We start from the raw sequence: 20,772 nt of genomic DNA on the forward strand, positions 1-20,772 counted from the left end.
TGAAGTAAAGGATAATCATGCTACAGTCCACAGCCCTAGAGAGGCTAGATAGCAAGGAGAATTCATGAGGAAGGGCACCCAGATGTCCCTTGGAAGGGGAAACAGAAGAGATTCTGGGAGTGAACCAAGGATGCGTGGATGAGTGATCAGGTTAGGGGGGCAGAGGACAGGGAGAGTACTGAAAAAGACTGCTGGAAAGGGGGAGCATTTTGGTTGTATTGCTTTTACTGGTTAATAAGAAAGCTGCTTTTGGCCAGTGTCTCAACAGAATATAGCTAGGCTGGAAAAGATTTATAGAGAGAGTAGGCAGAGTCAGGGAGATACCATGTAGCCACCTGCAGGAGACAGATGCCTCCACAGGAGTCCACCAGAACCTTGCTAGTAAGCTACAGCCACGTGGCAATACACAGATTAATAGAAATGGGTTAATTTAAGATATAAGAGTTAGCAAAAAATAAGCACAAGCTAATAGGCCAAGCAGTGATTTAGTTAATACAGTTTTGTGTGGTTATTTTGGGTCAGAGTAGCCGGGAAACAAATGAGTGGTTTCTGTCAACATTTTGGGGTCATATAAAAATCTGGCACAAGGGAATTTCCCAGGACTCTATAAGGAAGACCTCAGCTTAGACCTCTAGCAATAGCCGATACATTGCCTGAACTGGCTATCTCCCGTGACCAGATTGGTGCCTAGCCCAATTGTCATCAGAGATGTTTCATCCAGCAACTGATGGAAACAGATGCAGATCCACAGCCAAACATTAGGGAGAGCTCAGGGAATCCCACAGAGGAAGAAAAGAAAGGATAGTAGGAGCCAGAGGGGTCAAGGACATGGCAAGAAAACTCACCGCAAGAAAACTCAATCTACAGTTGGGTGACTTCTTGTATAGATTGTTCTGAGTCTATGCATACAAAGTGTGCTGGCAACCCATGGCCCTGGGGAGGATCCATGGCTTTCCCAAGGTTACATAACTGGCAGCTGCCATGTCACTCAGTATTTCAAAAGAACTTCACACCACACAGTGATAGCCTGCAGATACCATCAGAATTCAATATTCTAATTATGCTTTCTGCTATCTCTGGCACCACAGTGAAGTCCTGGAATTATAGAATAAACAGCAATAAGTCACGGGTAATCTGTCATTGAACTTTCTCCCTCAGTATCATTGTTCAGTCATCTCGTGAACTACCTTCAGAATTATCTTTTCTGATAGTATGATAAGTATTAGAATAAATATTATGAATGCCTTTAAACATGGTCATAGCATTTCATTATATAGTCTAGTCATTGGTGTTACTAATGAAAATTAAGCTAGATTAAAAATAAAAATCATACTATACATTAATCTCAAATATGATTTTTGAATGTCTGAATTTATCTCAGATTCTCTCTTGTACGTCTTTCTCTTTTCTTAATCCCAAAGCAACAGTTAAAATATCTCATATTCACGAAAATTCTTTATTTTAATTGGACTCGCCTACTAATACATGTCAGGTTCACCTTCAGTTGTTTGCACGTTTCTGGAAAGGGGAGTGAGGGCTGAGGATTAAGGAAAGATATAGACAAGAGACAGAAGATAGAATCAGGAGGGCTTCCAGTGACTACTGTAACAGCCTCAAGTTTATTATTCATAGTCCTTCTATATGCCAGTCAAAAGGGGAGGGCAAAAGACTTCCCTCCCATGATACAATGAAGAAACAAGCGTAATTACCTCCTTACACCTCAAAACATCTAGGAACCATGCCCTAAATCAAAGATCCTGTTGTCTGGCCTTTGAGTAGCAGGACATCCAGTAGCCACATCTTTGATTAAACATCCTGTTATTTATTCTTGAAGAACAAGAATGGGTTTAAACTCTTTGACCTTCAGTCAAGATGAAACAGACTCAAAACTATGGTCTCTGACAAACATAATAGTATTGATGAAAAAGTACTGCAGTTTTTTTCTTATTAGAAAGAAGTTCGGAGGAAACAGGAGGTGTATGTCTGTATTCCAACACTTGGGAGGCAACTGTAGCATGATTGCCATAACTTCAAGTTCATGACATGCTTGGTCTCTGTAGTGAAAGAATCCAGCCACGTCTATACTAAACACCTTATCTCAAAAACCAGACAAACAAAAGATGAAAACCACATCATTTATACAGTTGAATATTATCACTAGTTTGCTGGCATACTAGAACTTTAGTAGACTATTAATATTGGCCGATATAATTTTTCCTTTTGGTTTAATATGGAAGGAGATAAGTAATTTATTCAATAAATTCTAATATATTCTTTATGACAAGAATTATAGTCAAGACTAGGAACATTTTAACTTTTCTTGATGTATATGCTTATTATACTCCATGCAATGTACTTATGAAAATGGTTTAAGTAATAATTATAATATTGTAGAACCGTACCATATAAAATAATACACACAAGAGAAATTAACATGAGTTTCAATCATTTAAAGACTAAAATTTAAATTTGTATCTATTGTTATGGCAATAGTCTCTGCTTTTATTTACACTGGAATTTGTCTAATAAGTATTGTGTAATTCATTTATAAAGACATGTGAGATGAGGTTATATCTCAAAAGCAAGTTGAATACTACATTTTACAATACCCAGCTCCGTAGATCTGATTTTTTCTCCAGAACAGAATTTTTTATGGTGACTTTAAGGCACAGTCTCACAGATGTTTCTCTCTTTCTCATTGACATCTTGTTCTTCAACACATAGCTTATAGGATTCCTTCAGAACTGGCTCTTTGTGGTATACAAAGCTATCTATTTAAGACCTAAAAAACTGTATACCTACCAAGGAAGACATTGCTCTGGCTTATCATAATTTGTTCAGTGTTTTCAAAATTTTTTCTACTAGGAAAATGATCAAGCCCATTATACTTATACTTTAAAACAGGTTGGTTAAAAATAATACTAACAAAAAGTTATATGCAACCATTTTTAAGTGTAAACTATATTTCTAATGTAGTATTTAGGCAAATTATATCTATTATTCTAAATTTTACGACGCATCTTCCAGAGGGGTGTCTTTCTCAGCTTTTACATCACTTGACAAAATTCCTGGGATGAACAAATTGATCGAGGGAAGATACACTTTGTTCAAGGGCTTCAGGCCACAGTCATTTGGCTGTGAGAAGTCAGTTCTTCACTGAATAAGAAAATTGCTTGCTTCTTGATGTCTTGGAAACAGAGGCACTCAGAGAAGAAGCATCTGAGTGGAGATGTACCCTCCAAAGTCATGTCTCAGTGACCTACTTTCTCAGATAGGCCCCATTTCTGTGTAGCTGGCACAGCTGTGAACTCTCCAGTGGATTGGATCTGTCTATCAAGCTGGTACCTCATAAGCCAATCACCTCATGTGCTGGGCACCAGACGTTCAAAACACGAGCCTTTTAGGAGGATATCTCATATCCAAACCAAAACAGGAAGTATTATGAGCCTCCTTACAGATGAGGGAGTCGAGTCAAAGCTGTGGGAACTTTCCCAAGATCCCATGCACTCAAATATTAGCCTGATTACCTTCAATGACCATGTGTTCTTCCTATGCAAACTGAAATTGTGGGGGCAGAAGTGAATACAATGAACACATGGCTATAATGCACCACTCCTGATTTGAATGTGCTTCTGTGGTAGAAAAATCTTAAGAAGATTCTCACCTATGTCTCATTTTTAATATCTGACCTCTGAGAAAGTGGTACCCAGAAAGTGTCGGGTTGTAAGTTTGCATTTGATGTGAACATTTTTGTAGCACTTTAAGAAGATGCATAGAGTCAATGGTGTGATTAACTCTCAAATTATTTCCCAGAAAAACAAATCCACAAAGGACTTTTCTTGCCCTCCTTTGGTGTTTTGTCTCAAGCCAGGAGAAACAATGGGATCCACTGAATGTCCACAGCTGATGTCTGTTCTTTTTCAGGTTATTTCTCCTGGCATTCTGATTTTTCAGTTTTCTTCTTACTCTGTGTGTGTTTGTCAATAGCCACGGTGATCCAGAAAACCATATGTGACAGTCGCTTCTGCTCTGTCTCGTGGGCTTCTCTGAGCAATCACTTGCATTAGATTCTCTGGCTAAATTACATCAACCACATTTTTTTTTTTATTCTGAGAAGACCCTGATAAGCACAGCTTAATCTTGATGCTTCAAATTATTAATTGTCAAATTAAATGCAGAGAAGGTCTGAAAAATTAACACCAGTTCCTCCTAGAGGATCTGAGTAGCAGGAGGGCCCAACTAGAGAATTTTAGTGAGGTCATTTTCCTAGAGATTTGAAAAACAAAATACTTAAGGCTAAGTTCCCAGCATCACTCATTATCTACTTGGCCCCTCAGCAAATGAGGCACTTCTTCCAGAAAAAAACAATTTCATAAGAGTTCTAAAGATGACTCTAATAACTCAGATTTAAAACATGAATTATCATCTTTCCTCAAGTCCATTTCCACATGACTTCCCCGAATGACACACTGTCTCTGAAATTTTTACTGAGTCCACACAGTTTCCCCTTCAGAAATCTACCCCTGTTTCTTAACTGGGCTGCTACAGACTTTCCGTAGGGACCTATCTGTAGTTATGTGACCTATCATTGTCTTGAATGTAATCTTTATAAAGTAATCATGTTACCATAGTACTTCCTGTCTTTTTCACCAATGGTTTCCCAGAGCTCCAAAGTATTGATTCTTGATAAGATTAAACATTGAACCTCAGGGACAGGGACAATGACACAGTCAGTGTCAATGACATGCTTGCTGTGCAAGTATGAGGACGTGAGTTTGGTTCCCCAGCACCCATATCAAAGGTCGGGCAGAGTGCTGTAGGCCTGTATTTCCAATGCTAAGGGAGGACAGTAGAGACAGACTCACTGACCAGTCTTGTCAAATTGGCAGGTGTAGTGAGGAGCGGTGGGCTTCATTTCCGCCCAGCTCCCGGCCACCTGGCTAGCTTATGCCCTGAAATAACAACACACAAACTGTATTCATTTAAACACTGTCTGGCCCATTAGTTTCAGCCTCTTATTCACATCTCGACTAAACCATATCTAATGATCTGTGTAACACCACGAGTGGTGTCTTACTGGGAAAGATTCAGCATGTCTGACGTGGTGGCTGGCTCCATCGCGTCTGTCTCCCTGAGGAGAGGCATGGCATCTGTCTCAGAGAGGAGGGGCATGACGATTGCCCGAAGCTTCTTGCCTCACTCCCAGCATCCTGTTCTGTCTATTCCACCCACCTATGATCTAACCTATCAGGCCGAGTGGTTTCTTTATTAATTAACCAATGAAATCATCAGATAGATGGAAGGACACACCTACATCAGGCAGGTTCCAAATTCAGGGAGAGATCCTGTCTCGAAACATAATGTAGACAGTTCTTGAGGAAGATACCTGAAATCAGCCTCTGTTCTTCATACACTCCCATGCTCACATGAATGTATACTCAAGAACATGCAAACACACTAGGGAAACAAAAAATAAGTTAAAAATTGTCCTTTAAAGGACATTGAGGTTTTATATTTCAAAAATGACCACAGCAATATCCTTCATTCTATATATTCTTGTATTTTTTTTTTAGTTTAAAAGAAAAATCCCAAATCAGGCAAGATATAAATATGACAGTTGCCAAGAAGAAGGGCATGGAGAAGAAAAACAAACAACAAACAAACAAAAGCCATGCCTTTGGAGTTGAGTCGCATGGAGGACAGTCACATAGTAGGCAAGAAGTCACATGGAAGGAAGAGGAATTTTAGAGAAGGAATAAGGAGACCCAAAGTACCAGAAAAATCATCATTTCGTATATTATCATCCTTTTTTTTCAAGAGAGAAGAAAGGAGGATGAAGAGGAGAAGGAGAAGAGGAAGAAAGGAAAATATTTCAGTGAGGGCACTGCATTGATTTTGTTGTTTTAGTTTTAACAGGATAGAAAGAAGGTTGTCAGACTGATAATCCATTTTAATTTTCAAGTAGCTTTTCTAAGAGATGATTGACAGAGAATCAGCCCACACATGCTGAGTGACTATAACTTGACTTGCTCCACTGTGCACATGTCTATGAAGCCATCACCACCGTGAAGGCAATGGCCATACTCACCACCTCCAAACATCTCCTCATGTTCTTCATTTTACCTCTCTTTGTGGTTAAAAATACCATATAACATCTACCCCCTCCTTCTCATCTTCTTTCCTTTTCTAAGAATGGAATCCACAGTCTTGCATATGCTTGCAAGTGCTCTACCATTGAGCTCCATATTTATCCAAAGATCTTCTCTCTTAAAAGATTAAGTATGTGATAGTGTGTAACTAATTATATGCACAATATTGTACAGCAGATATTTTGACCTTACTCATATGCATAGCTAAAATTTATACCCATTGATTAGCTCCTCCCATAACCCATTTCAGCTTCAGGCCAACAGCAATTTACTTTTAGGGTCTGTGAACTGTCTTTGACAATTTGAAATGGTGTCTAAAACACCTTGATGTGTGAATATAAAATAGTCAAATACAGTGTAGCTAAAATCGATAGCATTGATTTTAAAATGTATGCGTTTAAGAGACAGGGAAATGGCTCAGTGAGCCAGAGAACTTGTGTGGGCACAAGGCCTTAGTTCAGTTCCCTAGTACTCACATGAGAATCCAGGCATGGCTCTCTTTGCCTGTAATCCTGTAATGGGGACACAGAGAAGCGGATTATCTGGAGTTTGCTTGGCCATCCAGTCTTCCCTGAGTTTTTACATGATTCCTAATATGTATATAAACTAGGTATATATGTAAAGTTCTTAATAATGAAAAATCATAAAGAAATATACTGGAATAATTCTTAGGTATAAATGTAATCCTTACCTACTATTATAAATAAAAACACATTTGCATACTAAGAGATGATGTATTCTTTTATTTTTAAATCTTGACCAAATATTGACACCGAACAATATTATCTTTAACATTTTTAGAGTTTAACAATTTAAAAAGATTTTATTTTTATGTTATATGTGTGAGTGCTTCACCTGTATGGATGTCAGTATATTCTGTGCATGCCCAGTGTTCTCAGAGGCCAGAGGAGGGCTCTGGATCCCCTGAAACTAGAGGCCTGTTTCACCTTTGACAAATTTCAGTTATCTGTCTGCATCTCAACTTTGTCAATGTATGAATAAGTTTCTTTAGGATCATCTCTGATTCTATGATAAAACTAAATTTCTGGTTGATTAATCTATGACACTGCAGAAGAGAAAGGCATTGGAATCGGTGCATGCAGTGGCTTGCATGAAAAATGTCTTCCATAGTCTCTGTATTTGAATATTTCATCCCTAGTTGGTTAGCTGTTTTGGAGAGTGTAGGAGGACCATGTAGGAAAAAGTATGTCATTGGAGGTGGACTTTGAGGTTTCAAAAGATTCACACTCTTTCAAGCTCCCTGTCTTTGTTTTATACTTGCAGTTCAAGATGTGCACTCTCACGTTGCGCTGCCTGGGGCCAGCTGCCATACTTGATCGCTCATGTGATGATATTGGACACTTACATCTCTGGATCCACAAACTCCAAACAGACCTCTCCTTTTATAAGTTGCTGTGGTCACTGTCTTTTAGCATCACAATAGAAAAGTAAATACTTTAGAAGTTGGTAGCAGGTAGTGCACTATTGCAGTGTCAGACTTTACCATGTGGATTCCTGGAGAGATGTGGAAGTCTTTGGGACTGTTGTGCAGAAAAGTGGTTGGATACTGTGGGCAGAGCTTAATGAGCTGCCTAGTAGGAGCTTGGAAGACAGAGATGCTGAGAACTTACGTAGACTGCAGAGGCCCAGCTCCAGAGATTTCAGAAGGGAATAATACTAACCAGGCTAGAGACTTTTCCTGTAATACTTTGGCAAAGAAATGGCTGCATTCTGCCCTTTTACTAAGAACTTGCCTGATGGTGGCACACGCCTTTAATCCCAGCACTCGGGAGGCAGAGGCAGGAGGATCTCTGTGAGTTGGAGACCAGCCTGGTCTACAGAGTTAGTTCCAAGACAGGCTCCAAAGCCACAGAGAAACCCTGTCTCGAAAAAAAAAACCAAAAAAAGAGAAAAAAAGTAGCAGCTAATTTATTTGAAGGATATTTCAAGACAGCCTAATCTTGACTTTGTTGTGTGGTTATTAGTAATCACTCTTATGAAGGAATACAATGAAAAAGAGCAAATGAGGCAAAAACAAACAACACCCTCCCCCCCAAACCCTAAATAAACAAAAAGGGAAAAAGAACACCATTTTTAAATTTTACATTTAAACATTTTTTCATTTTAACATTTTCATTTTAAAAATGAAAATTTAATGTTGTAGCCAAGAAATGTGCTGAAAGAGATAAGGAAATTAAGAAGAGGCCTGACCTGCACTGGAATAGAGGGAGGGGTGCTCTCAGAGGAGGACCCCAACCAGATGAGCTAACAACCTGCAAAAGAAAAAAAAAGACCTAAGGATTTTCCATTCTGAGAAAGGAGCAACAAACAAAATCTGTTGCAAGTGTGATTCAAGAGGGCCAGGTTCGAGCTCAAGCTGGCAGTTAAATTTGTCAATGTCATCCACATGGTGCTGGCTTCACATGAAGGATACATGACTAAAGGTCTTATGAGATCTTCCTCTGCAGTTATGGGGAAATGCTGTGTCTTTGCATTATTATATGGCCATAAGTTCATGGGGCTCAGAGTGTGGAGTGTGGAGACTTCAATGAGAGATGTCCCCCATAGTCTCTCTAAATTTGAATGCTTTGTCACAGATCTTGGCCTTATTTATGAAGGCTCAGGAGGGATCTTCTTACTGGCATGGGGTTTGGTTGCTTGAAGACTTGTGCCATTTTGAGTTTGTCCCTCTCTATTTCATCTTACAGTTTAATATGTGTATTTCAAGTAATTAATTATTCTAGCTGCCACACTTTCTATCATAATGATGATGGTCTCTTATCCTTCTGAAACTGTTAAGACCAAGTAAACCCTTCCCTTTTTAAAGTTTCTTATGTCATGGTGTTTTATGACAATCATAAAAGTCCAGCACGGAAGTATTATACTTTCTTGCTTTGGATGCAGAGGGGGAGAATATTAGGACTCATATTGTTGAAGAAACCTAAGTATTGTCCTCGACAGTGCTTTAAAGTCTTTAACCTACAGCTTCTTTAACTATATTTTCAAATTTACCATAGATAAAAATGAGCTTTTCTTTGGGGTTTTACTGCTCAATAGTTACTTCAAAAGAACAGAGCACAAATGTATACGAAACCACACATTTTTGCATTTCATTCCACAGGGTCCCTCAGTTGCTTCTGTGGCCCATCCATGGAACACAAATTGAGAAATCCCCATGGAATTGGAGATTAGAATAAACTTTCATGGAAAATATGACTTTGTTGGACTACTTTGATTTGGTTCTAGAAAACTACACAATTCTTATTCCACTAAGCCAAAGAATTCTCCATTGTAAATTATACCGCGGGGCTAGATGACCTTTACAGTCCTTCCAGATCCAGGATTATATTCTGCCATGATTCATCCTCACTGGCCAGTGAGACGGGTGTGATTTCACTCTTGTTACACCACCTCTGCTTTTCTCAAGTTCTGTCCAGTTGGCCCCGGGCTTACTCCGCAGGAACTGCATTCATAAATTCATCTTCCAATTTCCTTTGCCTAATTTGTGAAGCATCTAGTTAACTGAAAACTCTATTCTGGGGTATAAAAAGTAATGACAAATTGTTTATTATACACATACATACTTCCAATGGCAAGGAACAGGACAGAAGATGTCTTTTGGCCAGAGCATTTTATTTTTACAATTCAGAATTATTCTAGCCAGTAAATTTTCATGTTTACTTCTTTTCTACAACACTTTTCCAATGGGAACAGATTTCCATTTAAAAATTAATGACATTTCCTTCTAAGTGCGCATGCCAAATGAACAGCAGTCACTCAGTGTGGAAGGACTCCCTCCCCTTCTATAAGTCAGCACACCGCATGCAGCCATTTCCAGACATGCTAAGGGAAAGTCGTGATCTTGAACATATCACATATGTTTCACAACAACTGTGAAAAAAAATGGGAGGTAGATTATTTAGTAAACTTAACATTTGAGCTTATGGTAACAAAACAGTGAGGGAATTCCAAGGAATTGTAGCCTCATATATGGGTTCTCTAGATATAGAAATGTCCCGTATTGGATGAAAACATGTTGGGGCTTTGTTTTATAATTTTAAAGTTTATTACAAAGATGGACCCCAAAACACTGAAGAGGGCATGAACAAGGATACTCAGCTTTGCTGGAAAGTGAAATCATGTGAGTCACAAACCCAGTTGTCTGTTTAAATTTTCTTGAAATGAGGTTTGGTTTGGCCTCAGTTTAAGTCCACTGTCTTTCACTACAGGCTTTATTACCTTCCCAGTGGCTTTTATGTCTTGTTGTCTTTCTGGCTTATCTCAGAGTTCTCCCTGGGTGCAACTCCTTACAGGCATCCTCTATACCCATCTCTCATGAATGCAGAGACCAGCAGACATCAGGGAGATGGTGCCCAGTTTCTGAGGATAATCCACTTAATCTAATGTCTGTAAAAAGCTAGTTACAGTCTTCATCCTTATGGAACCTTCCTATATGCCTTTGACTTTTTTTCCTGAGAAACCAAAGCATGAGTGGTCACATGGCAAAAAGAGAGCTAAGGGCACCACTAAAAGAGAAGTGGGGAGGCCCTTGAGAACACGACCTGTTGCTTGTTCTTGTCATCATCACTGCAACAGTCAAAGGTTTCATTCTGCCAAACTGGATTTTTCCCTCAAACAACTATTCTGAGTATTCAAGTGAATCAAGTGCTGAAAGATTATTGATCAATAGGACCTCAGACAATGCCAGATACAGAGCAACTAATTTGGCAAGGTAACTTGCCACTACCTACTGGCGTGAGATGCACATGTAATCATTCTATGCAGTCTGTTTAGAGCGTTCATATAGCATAGCTCATGTACCAACTGTCAAAGGTGTGTGCTCGAAGCCGTTCCATTCAGAGTACCAGAGAGAACACATGACAGCACCAACAGTGACGCGGTTGAGTCCAAGGGCCCCTGCTCTTTAGGAGTCTATGAATGAACCTAGAAAACGCTCAAGTGAAGACAGGATGTTGTGGTTTGAATATAGAACGCTCCTCATAGGCTTGTGCAGTTGGCTGTTTGGCTCCCAGCTGGTCGTGTTGTTTGGGAAGAGTATGGAATCTTTAGAAGGTGAAGAAGCCTTGCTGGAGGAAGTACCACAAAGGGTAGACCTTGAGGTTTTATTGTGTGGCTCTAGCTGCTGTCCTTTCTCTCTTTCCAGATGGCTGATTCAATAACTGGCCTCATGGCCCTGCCACCATACCTTTCTTACGATGGGGTCTTTCTCTCTGGAACTATGAGCAGGAAAAATGCCCCTTTTCTCTTAAGTTGCTTTTGTTAGGGTATTTGATCACAGCAACAAAAAATGATTAAGTCCCAGAAAACTATAGATAGCATGATGCTGCTTTTTAAGCCTCAGAAACTGATCCCTGTACTGTTCAAGCATATACACCAATGTAACAGTCATTTTTAAAAGCCTAAGGATTTTAAACATAAAATTGTAGACAGTAGTCAATTTGGTGGTGGAGAGAGAAGGAAAAAACAATGAATTCTTAGTGGCATTTTCAGTCTTACTATAGATGCCGTCTAAATCATAGAGAGGTAGCATGTACTCATATATATGTCAAAATACAATATCAGAATGATAAAGGAAAAGGATGAATTTAAGAATTATCTTCTTTTGTTTCTTTCTACTCCTAAAAAGGAAGAACGAGTAACCGAGAAGCCTGGAGAAAGTGTGATTGCTCAAGAAACTGCAGTAAAGTCAATCTTGTTGTCTGCAACACATGACTTCCTCCACAGGAAGTGTCCATGTGGAGCCTCCCTATCAGCTCCAGACGTAAGACTCACATCCAACAGGACATGGGAGGCTTTTAGTTGTCACAGGCTTCCCCTAGAGAATCTACTCAGTCCCCGCGCTTGTCAGCCGTGTCATAATTCCGCTCAGGGCAGAACGCTTCCAGCTGTTGTGGTCAGGCAGCAGCAGGTTCCTATCTGAGGACAGCAGGGCCATGTGGCACACCACAGCTGGGACAGCGTCAGGCCAGCACGTGGTCTCCATGCACAGTAGCAGAGTGCAAGAGACAGCAATTAGCACCAGGAGAATGAAGATGAACGGGACATATACATAACCTTCATAAAAGTGTCATGGGGAACAGGACTCACAAACCATATGGATGTGCGCTGGGGCTTTCTCAGGCATGGCCTTCTCTGTTCCACTGGTCCAAGTGATGGCTTTCTGAAAGTGGTCTTCTTTCACAGCTGTGTCTTCCTGGTCAGCTCTTTGAAGAGAAGACAGAAGAAAGATGCCTCTCTGGTGATAGTGGAAAAGAGAAGAGCTGTTAAGTCTTGGCATTTTGAGGTTTTCTGTGCTCTGAGAGTTTGGATCAACTGTGAAATCTGCATAAGATGTTGGTAGCTCTCTAGGCAGTGCACCTCTTCTTGTAAATATTTCTCTTTGGCTTTTGGCAATGTTGTTTGGAACATTTCGACAATGTCCTCAAACATATCTGAAAGAGCAAAAGATGCTCTTAGTGTATGGCAAAACAAAACAATACAAAATAACAACAAAAACACACAAAAACTCAGAATCTCAAGATGACTAACCGAAGCAGGAAATAATTCAAACTGATTTTGTGTTTATTACTGATAACTGAGAGGACCAAAGAACTGGTTCTAACAAGCAGACATGAGCTAAAGAAATGACCAAGTTAAGACCATAGTTGGAACTCAGCCACAGTGGGACACTTCTACTACTGGTGACCATGCAGTAAGAAGGTGCTAAACATGCTGGCTTTACTGTAGTTCCATCCCTGGAAAACAGAGGAAGTGGCCACCAACACCATAACAAGATTTGTTTTCATCTTTTAATGGCAATAGTGAAATACAAATCTAGGGCTTCATGCATGTTGAGCAGGCACTGTACCAATGAACCATATCCCCAGCCTTTAGCTACTTTTATTGAGATATAAGCTCCTGATTTAAACCCAAAATGTCTTTATTTCTCTATTTACAATATACCCGATGCCATTCTAGGTGCTTGAGATATTTCATTCAGAGAATCAAATGGATGCTTCTATCCCTTTCGAAGATATGGTCTACCAGGGGTGGAGAGAGTGAGCAATGAGACAGACCATGAGGGACCACTGTATTACAGAAGTCAGTTGTGTAAATTGACATGTGCTAGAGCAACAGTGGGGACAGATTATTTACAGTTTTTTGGAGAAACAGATTTATACATCAGTGAGCCATCACAGTGGATAGGGAGGGAGCAGCGATTTCTATTTGAGGTGTTGAGGGAGTAGGGTAGCATTTGAGCAAAAATTCTAAGAGTGTATGTAGGTCTGGGTCTTGTCTCATCTGAAGAAAATATAGCCTGGTACGTGGATCATGACTTCCAAAGGACACAATGAGAAGGCTTAAGAAACGGAGAGCATGAGAGACAGAAAACAGGCATGAGACAGAGGCAAGAAGTTTCCTGAAGCCAGCCTGGTCTATCTAGAGAGTTCTAGCCAAACCAGGCTACATAGGATGGCTCTGTCTAAAGGAAGAGATGGAAGGCACAGAATAAGGGTGTGCTGAACCTCATGGGAAAGAAAAGCATGCATTAAGAGCTTCATACCTTCTTTCTTTCTTTCTTTCTTTCTTTCTTTCTTTCTTTCTTTCTTTCTGTCTGTCTGTCTGTCTGTCTGTCTGTCTGTCTGTCTGTCTGTCTTCTTCCTTCCTTCCTTCCTTCCTTCCTTCCTTCCTTCCTTCCTTCCTTTTCTTTGTTCTCCCTCTTTCCCTTTTTAAATTGCAGTGATTGAGATTCACATGTAAAATAATGAAATATGAATATTTTCAGATGACTCCAAAGCATACAATGTGAAAAGCTGAGTAATGAAGTTTGAAGTAAGTGGCATCCTATTCCAAGGTTGTAGATCCTTTTCTGCTGTCCCTAAAGCAGTGGGGGAAGACCTGGAGATGTGCTAACAGCTCCGTGTGCTTGGAGAGAAGGCTTAATATATGGTGTTTGGGATCAGCCTTGATAGGTGTTAAAGAACTTGAGAATTTTAGAGACACTGTTGGCTGTTCTCAGCATGGGGCCCTTCCTGTCACATGATGATGGAATAAAAAAGTCTACGTGAGGACCAGTGATACAGCTCAGCTGTAAAACCTCCCATCCCCAACTGAGACTCATGACCCAAGTTTGGTCCCTGAGACCCACACGGTACAAGGAGAGAATTGACTCCTGTAAGTTGTCCTCTGACCTACAAACAAACAAACAAACAATCAAAACCAAATAAATAAGGAAGCAAATACATATTTTAAAAGATAGAGATGATTTTGTAGAGTCTTCTGGCTGGCCAGGGAGGCTTAGAAAAAGAACATCTGGATTGTATAATGAGCTATCCCTACATTATGGACCAATAAGGAAGGAAAGTGTTCAGAAATAGATGCTGAGTGGTCTCTTGGTACGTTAAAAAAAAAAACCAGTGTACTCATGGTTTCTCTCACATATAGGTTTTTTCTCCTAACATTGTCACTTTTGAACCATGTATTTGCTGTGGAGCTGAGTTATTTTCCTTGTTGTTCCTACCATCTAGATTTGGGAAAGCACACATTCATGGTGGTTTGCCTCATATTTCTCTGCCTTCAGCATATCCTTCAAACTGAGAGCTGAACCCAAGGATTTGATTTGATCTGATTTTATTGCTACCAATTTTACAAAACACAAGTAGAGTTCTTTAGGAAATCTGTGATATCTTCTTGACTTTCTGTGGGATAAGTTAATTCCTGCTGATGCTACACGCCTAGGTCAACGAGTTCATTTCAGTTGTAAAATGGTAATTTTCAAGGACACAATTTGTTTTTAAGTGTGTGTGTGTGCGTGTGCACATGCACAATGTGTGTGCAGGCACCTGTGGAGGTCAGAAAAGGATGTCAGATTTACTGGAACTGGATTTACAGAGAGTTGTGAGCCATCTTGTGGATGTTAGGAACTGGATTCCACTCCACTGTAGGACCAGTAAGTGCTCTCAACAGCTGAGCCATCTCTCCACAGTTTGATTTTCATTTGTTAGACTTTAACTAATTTTAGTGTTAGATAAGTTATTTTTAAAACAGAGGATGTGTCCACGAAAAGTGAACAGATGATAGACTCTCACTATATTCCCCTCTCCATGTTCTCTATTATTAATGTATTTCTTAGTATTGTATATTTACTATAATTAACAAGTCAATATTGATATATTAGTATTAGTCAAAGTCTGCATTTGTTCAGATTTTCTCAGTTTGTGCCAAATTTCTCTTTCTGTTCTGTGATACCATCTAGATACCACTGTTTTTTTTTCATCTTAGGCTGCCATAACTGTCACATAAAATAAATGCTTTCTTCTTATGTTTCTATAGTTCAAAGTCAGAGTTACAAATGACTCGTTTTTTACTCAGGACCTGCTTCCTGGCTTCTGTAAAACTGCTGTCTTTCTGCATTTTTATATAGTAGAGAAAAAGTGGGGAGACACTTTGGTATCTCCCTTGAGGATATTAATCTTGTTCTATTAAGCCCCATCCTTTCAACCTCTTCTAACCTTTATTAACTCTTAAGGGCTTCATATCTAAATATAATCAAACTGGCAGTTAGGGCTTCATTATGTGAATTTTGGGATAGGACAAACATTCAATTCATGACATAAGCATTATATATAGTCGTCATTTCTCATGAATCTTCTCTTAATCAAGCCAATTTCCCACAAATTGCTTTTGATGAAATAGATAGCCTGGAGGAATAGTAGACAGACATTTGTAAAATGTTCCTGAGCTGAGTTTGGTCTGATGTTTTTGTAGGTTTAATGGAAAGAATGGCTCCTCATTCAGGCGTGGGACATCCTTCTTACATCTTTAGTGTCAAAACGTGGAGGTGTTCCTAGAAATAAAATTTATGAAAGTATACAAGCTCTTTAATGTCAAGACAGTGAGGAGTTTTTACCTTTCAGGCAAAGCCATTTCCATCTCCAGCAATCTGCCAAAACCACCAAGAGTTGCTAGCATTTTGTCGCTTCACTGGCATCTGTTTTATGTGAACAGATGTTGCCTGTTTCTTGCTACTCTGATCAGGGTAGCAATTCGCCCTGTGACCTCAGTTTTCTGTGTGGTCAAAACATCATCAACAATGCATTTCATCCACGTTTTTTGTTATGAACCCGGGAGGGATAATGTCCAATCTCACACACCAGGATATCAGGAGAGAGAGAGAGAGAGAGAGAGAGAGAGAGAGAGAGAGAGAGAGAGAGAGAGAGACTTTATTGCCTTGTAAGACTGATGAATGGCAGAGGAGGGGAAATAAACTCCTTAAAGATGTAGGAGTCTAGTATGCTGATGAGTTTTTGTGGGTCCAGTAGCCTGGGGCATACTGGAATACCCCAGAGAAGATGAAGAAGATGAAGGACTATTCTCTATTCCTTGTTGTACTTCTTACCCCCAAAAGAAATGTGCTTTGTGTGTCTCTGGAGCTTGAAGCAGTAAAGCTACACTTGGGATGCCTTGCAAAGTCTTGTTTTAGCCTTAAATTTATATGATGTAGACATAATAGGTTACTTGTCAAGATACTAGATTGTTTTGTGTGAGACTCAGGATTTTGTTTCGTCAGATGCATGCTCAGTGGACCATATTTTGTCTGCAGATTTGAGACTATAAGAGGTAGCCATGGGGGAATGTGTAGCTGAGCCAGCTGTACCTGCTGTAACAGAGATTTAACTATTTACCACCCCCCTTGTGTTTTTTATGCCCTTGTTGAATTTGAATGTCTTCTTGTGGAACTCCAGTGATCATGGCCTAAAGAAGAGCTGGTTGAAGGAGTGGCAGGCAGTCCTTTGATACAACAAATGCTTGCCTGGTGCCAGATTGATGAGTGGGGCCGTGATGATGTTTCCTGACAAGAATTGATGCTGTAGTGATTGATACTTATACAATAGAGTCTGTCAGCACCATCATCTGGGGAATTATACCTCCATTGCTTGACTCTAGTCAAGGTAGTCTCTCCTCGGGGGAAAGAGACAGGTGGAATTTGATGATGAGCCTTGCTTCTCCAAAGTAACTCAACAAAGGTACCAGTAAAATAGGTCACCAAATGGGGAGTTGGTGCATTTTATCCACTAGTCAGAGCCAGTGATGAGTCGTGCAGGGTTCTAGAACACAAAGCGAAAGAGTACCACAAGATGCTCTCAGCATCACAGTGGTCCAGTTCAGAAGTTGTGTTCACTAAATAAAAATATCCAGATTCCCAGGAAGGAAACACATTCATTACTGAACAGGATGGAAATAATTTTGAACTTTTCAGTGTCAGTGTTCACATGGTCACTTTGGGTTCAGTACAATAGCAAAGGAATAAATGAAAGTAATAAAATCTGTTTTCCCCCGAAGACACGGTTCCATGTTGGAAACAGAGAGAAGGACGTAGATCATGGGATACCTTGCAGTTGTCACTTGGTGATTCTGTGATTGGAGATGAGGGTCAGTGACATGACACAGCTCCCACTGCAGAAGGGAAAGGCAGTAAGATCTGAGGATCCTTAGCGAGGAGAGGTAAATCACTGCCATACGTGGTAAATTGAGGCAGACAAGAAGCGAAAGAATTCTAAACTGGATTTTAGTGCCTGAGAAGGGCACTCTGATGGGTTTGAGTCTAGAAAAATCACAAGCAGATCAAACGGACCAAATGGATGAATTGATTGTATACATCTTCTACTTCCCTTTATGTCCTCACTGCAGATTTCCAAAAATGTCTGCAGTGGTTTCTAGATATTGCATCAGTCAGGCCTACTTGGCATAGCCCTCCCCTCTTTTTACAGAACGACTCTGCTGCTTCAACACAGGATGCTCACATGAGTTAAATTGGCTTTTTTTTTCCATGCACAAACCAGACTTCAGGAGCATGAGATCTGCGGGATCTCTCACAATCTGTAGCAGAGATGGAGGTGGTCCATCTGACTCCCTTCCCTGCTGGAAAATTCTGAGATGGACACACTCTGCAGGATTCCATGGGACACCAGCTCCATGTAGTGACGGTAATTCATCATTCGACCTCACATTACCCTTTTTTCCCTCTCTATCTCATTCCGCTTTCCCCTTCTTTGCTTCCTTGGATAACTCCTTAAATAAACCATCACCATGGAAGGCTTTCTTAGTGTTTTTTTTTTTCAGAGAAATCAAAGCCAAAGTAGATTAGATATGAAGTGAAGTGAGCTGCAGAATAAAATAGATAAAAATGTTATTTTTTATTTCTCTCACAAGAAGCTAAAAGTAAGAAATGTAGCAGGTATAAATCTCATGCATTTATTTGGTGGGCCTTAGGCATGAAGTAGAATGATTTTGTTGTTTGAAGAAAAGTGGATTGCTGTCACCAACCCCCACCCTAGATGACAGGACCCAGTGAGGTTCTAGCAGGTTCCATTAACTTCATCTCACTTCCAAAGGAAGTTAAAAACTTGTTTTCATAGTTGTATTGCTTCAGAAACTATCTCTAGCCAGACTCATCTCTGTGCTCACCTTATCAACATTATGAAATGGTTTCTCCTTTATGTGACAAGCATTTATCAACAAATCACTTTTAGTGTTTCAACTTTACAATCTTGTCTTCTTGGTTGCTGTGTCTGAAACCGATAGCACGCCGTCGATAATGCTTTTCTGAACTAAGAATGCCCTCTTATAAAAGTCGTTAGTTTGTTTTGTCTCTGAAGAACAATATTCCTATAACCTGCAGAGAACCCATTGTTAAAACCTGATGATTTTAACTGTCCTAATAAAGTGATTTGGGTTTAAATGCAAGACAAAACTCTTTCCCCTCTTGTCTCTTTAAAGGAGGGTTTAAGCATTAATTTGGTAAACTACCAACTTTAAATGCTGAAGGAGATGAGTATTTAGGTACCAATAATTCCAAAATGTATCTCGAATATGTCAGCATTTGATAAGAAGAAAGACTGATGAAGCAATTAATAACTTTTAGTGTTAGTCCCCAAACTTCTTTTAAACAAAGGCAGCATGTCTGTTTTTAATTTCAATCAGTATTAGAGACAGATAAAGCCTCAGGAATAATTAGACACTAGGTTAAACATGTTGATTCTAAAGTGTTCCTGCTCTGTATTTCAGCCTATCTTTAGCCTTCCTGGTTTTCTTTTCTTCTTAGATGCCCACCTAGAAAAGGTGTGGATAGAAAAGGCAAGAGCCAGCTAGTTCCTTGGGCAGCTGAGGAGAGGGAGCCTGAAATGGCCCTTTCCTATAGCCATACTGAAGAATATCTTGCATATCACTACAGAAGCTTCATCTGGCGATGGATGGAGATAGAGACAGAGACCCACATTGGAGCGCTGGACTGAGCTCCCAAGGCCCAAATGAGGAGCTGAAGGAGGGAGAACATGAGCAAGGAAGTCAGGACTGTGAGGGGTGCACCCACCCACTGAGACAGTGGGGCTGATCTAATGGGAACTCACCAAAGCCAGCTCGACTGGGACTGAAAAAGCATGGGATCAAACCGGACTCTCTGAACATGGTGGACAATGAGGGCTGACTGAGAAGCCAAAGACAATGGCACTAGGTTTTGATTCTATTGCATGTACTGGCTTTGGGGGAGCCTAGTCTGTTTAGATGCGCACCTTCCTGGACCTGGATGGAGGGGGGAGGACCTTGGACTTCCCGCAGGGCAGGGAACCCTGACTGCTCCTTGGGCTGGAGAGGGAAGGGGAGGGAAATGGGAGGTGGGGAGGAGGCGGAAATTTTTAATAATAATAAAAAAAGAAAAAAAAAGAAAAAAGAAAAAAGAGCACTTGATTTATTTGACAAATTCAAGTCCCATAAATTTTATTATTAATAATTTTAGTTTTGAACAATCTGATAAGTTCTGTTTTTTTCTTTCAGTCATGGAAATATTTATCAAAATATCCATCTGATGATCCTACAATTAAATATGGAAGCTCAATCAAGATGAATACTAACAAAATTTTACATGAAAAAGGTAAAAAGTTCAGAAATTAGGGAGTGAGATTTACTTACTTCGTGTGAGTCAAATGCTTCCTCTTGTACAGCATTCTTGTAAAAATGAAATGTGAATTTTGAATTCTATGTCAATTAATCATGACGTATAACCAATGTTTTCTAGACTTTGTGTAGTGATACTCCCTGTAAGAAATATTCCAGTAAATATTGGTGTTAGTGGGACATTCAATAGTTTTGAGGACTAGGAAGAGTAATATATATGCAGATACTCAAGAAATCTATGCTATATTTTCATTGTGCTTAAAGAGAAAATTTAGAACCCATTGATAACTATCAAAAACATACAAAAATCATGTACATTAAACTACTATCTTAATGCTAAACATTTGTTGACATTTCACCTTTATTGATTAACATCTTGTATTTATGACCTGTTGAGACCTAGGCAAAGCCAAGGCTTTCTCTGAGGCCATTGTGCAATGACAAAAAAGTTCTGTGTCTTTGCACAGTGTCTTGGCAAGGTCCCGTCTGGAGTGTTTCTGAAAGAAGTAAATTAGTTGTGTTTATTTGTTATTGAAGGTGTGCAGGGTTGGTTTTGTGGTTTGTTGTTTTAACAAATAGTGCTTGCAATGAATAATTTTATATTGGTCTTCTTATCCAGGTTCACTGTGAATGGATATTACAAGATACACACCTTCAGTTCTAATGTGGT

Source organism: Arvicola amphibius, chromosome 8 (genome assembly GCF_903992535.2).
Source record: "Arvicola amphibius chromosome 8, mArvAmp1.2, whole genome shotgun sequence".
In the NCBI taxonomy this organism is placed as follows: Eukaryota; Metazoa; Chordata; class Mammalia; order Rodentia; family Cricetidae; genus Arvicola; species Arvicola amphibius.